Below are 2,724 nucleotides of genomic sequence, written 5' to 3'. Positions count from 1 at the left end.
TGGTAACTAAGTGGCTCGGGGAACAAAACATCGACATTTTGGGTCCATGGCCAGGAAATTCCCCAGACCTTCATCCCATTGAGAACATGTGGTCAATCCTCAAGAGGTGGGTGAACAAACAAAAACCGACAAATTCTGACAAAATCCAAGCATTGATTATGCAATAATGGGCTGCCATCAGTCAGGATTTGGCCCAGAAGTTGATTGACAGCATGCCAGGGCAAATTCCCGAGGTCTTGAAAAAGAAGGGCCAACACTGCAAATATTGACTCTTTGCATAAACTTAATGTAGTTGTCAATAAAAGCCTTTGACACTTATGCTTGTAATTGTACTTCAGTATATCATAGAAACACCTGGCAAAAGATCTACAAACACTGAAGCAGCAAACTTTGTGAAAATCAATACTTGTGTCATTCTCAACACTTTTGGCCATGGGTGTAGCGTGGGAAATTGTACCGGTCTCCTGGATACAGTGAAGGTGTTTCGATTCCTTGTTTCCTGTATTTTGGTTCATGTTTTGGTTGTGGTTCCTTGCCCTGCCTTACCTGTAATGACACCTACCTGTGTTTGGATTACTATCCGCATCTCTGTTTCTGCCTGGTTTTTGACCCTTCGTCTGTTTGAGGACTATGACTCTGCAAATAAATCTGGGGCTTCAGCACTTAAATCCTCCCTGACAAGTAATTAGAACAGAATAATACTTTATTGATCCCCATGGGAAAATTCTCTTATAATGTCCAAAGAAATCATAGACAATGGGTGGGGGGTAGCATTCATGTAATACAATACAGGCACTCCTCACTTAAGAACCAAGTTCTGCTCCAAAGGTCATTAAGCGAATTGGTCGATAAGCAAGGAATCTCCCCTTACTGATATTCAAGTATGCTGAAGGCTACTGGAAGTGAGTTTGTATGAACCATCTTTGAATATTGTTTTAAGGTCACCTTTGCACCATTTCTAACATTGTTAGTATATTTATAAATGTTTACATGGGTAACAGGTAATTGTTTTTATTTAGTTTCACCGTAGATCTTATACTATGAGGTGCACAACAAAATATAAATTTCTAGACTAAATATGTAGCCCTGGAGATTACGAACACTAGTGTGGTGAATACTGAGCGACTAGGAACGAGATTGAGGCAGAGAAATGGTGATAGGTTTTTTAAGTGAGGAGTGTCTGTATCTATCAAATCTAATATATGATTTGCCAACAAGAGTGTCAGATGTTCACTGGTGGAGTTGGTGATTTTACCAGTGTTAAGGAGGTTTGTCTGTGTTTCTGCAAGAGCTAATTCCTGTGCCTTTTCCAAACTGTCTGTAACTAACTGTGTTAGATGCTGCAGTGTGTTGTGTCTAGATTTAGTTCATATTTGTGTGCCACACAAAAATAGGACTAAACTGCTCGGAGGTGATTGTCATTCATGGATGGATGGATGGAGATGATGAAGCCATCAAAGATGATGTGGAATAGCTTAGGGTATCGGTTTCCCAGACCCTTTGTGGAAATGTTTTCTCCTGCTCAAGAAAGGACAGGCATCTTGAGGACGGCGCCCTGGATTGCAACCCTTTAACTTCTGGTAGCTCCCAAATTACCCCCATCCCTGGCTGTATGACCACTACAATGGGCCACACACAGCTATCCATGACCCAGCGTGCCTGGGGGAGGGCAGTTGGGACTGCTGGGGGCTGGTAAAAGCACTGACATAATGGGGGTCGAGTCCTAGGATGACAGCCTTTGTCCTTGACCTATGAATTATCCTCAACTTGAAAGATCTAAGTATCTACTTAATTTGAACCCACATCACTGGAGATGTGAAAGTTGCCTGTTGTGTAAATATTGATGGTGCTTAACCCAAAGCTTCTCATTGAACAGCACGTCCATTTATGTTCTCTTTGTTATTGTCAGTAAAAAGGAGACACACACACTTTCCAAAAGAAGTATGTGCACTCATTGCTGCATCCCACTAAGCTTCATAGCGATCACATCTCTCAGCTCCCGGCTGCCATCGAGCCTCGCCGTCCGACTCAGTTCCGAGTGATTGCAGGATGTTGCGTATGATGACCCCGAGGTGATTTCGTCACACTCCCCAGCTATTCTAAAGTCTGGCTGCCTGATTTTCAAGAACCAGCCGATGGCGTGGGCCTGGGACGAAGGCGGCCACACCCTTAACAGTCACCACGTCCTCACGGCAGCGGTCCCTCGCTGGGAAGTTTATTGGTCACATCACAGCCAGGATGCTGTCTCACTATCATGGACTCACTCGTTGGAGATGGATGTTCAGCACGGCAGCTACTGGCACATTTTCTGTTCCTCTTCACTCCTCTCTGCAATGAGATTTTCCTCTTTAATTCCCTTTTGGGCAATTCCATGTGTCATGAAAAGCGAGGGTACTTTAAAATATGTTGGGGACAAAACCAAATGGATCACAGGTTTCAGTTGTTACTACTTATACTAGTTTCTGTCTTCTTATAAACGAAAATAAATGTCAGGTTTGATGTGTATAACCTATGCATAATTATGATTGATTACGAGTACTTGGATCGGGTACTGATTAACAGAAAAATGTTTTGACAGCTTGTTTGAAATCGCACATTCTAAAGCAAGAATAACGAGGGACTTTAAAGGATCGTGCCCATGCGCGATACACTGTAAACACTAACCAGTGTTTGCAGTTGTTTTCGCTGAGAGCAATGATGTCACCAGAGAGAAATCAGGAATAC

Source organism: Paramormyrops kingsleyae, chromosome 17, assembly GCF_048594095.1.
Source record: "Paramormyrops kingsleyae isolate MSU_618 chromosome 17, PKINGS_0.4, whole genome shotgun sequence".
Lineage (NCBI taxonomy): Eukaryota > Metazoa > Chordata > Actinopteri > Osteoglossiformes > Mormyridae > Paramormyrops > Paramormyrops kingsleyae.
The sequence above is the reverse complement of the archived record's forward strand: the minus strand, read 5'-3'. Positions refer to the sequence as shown.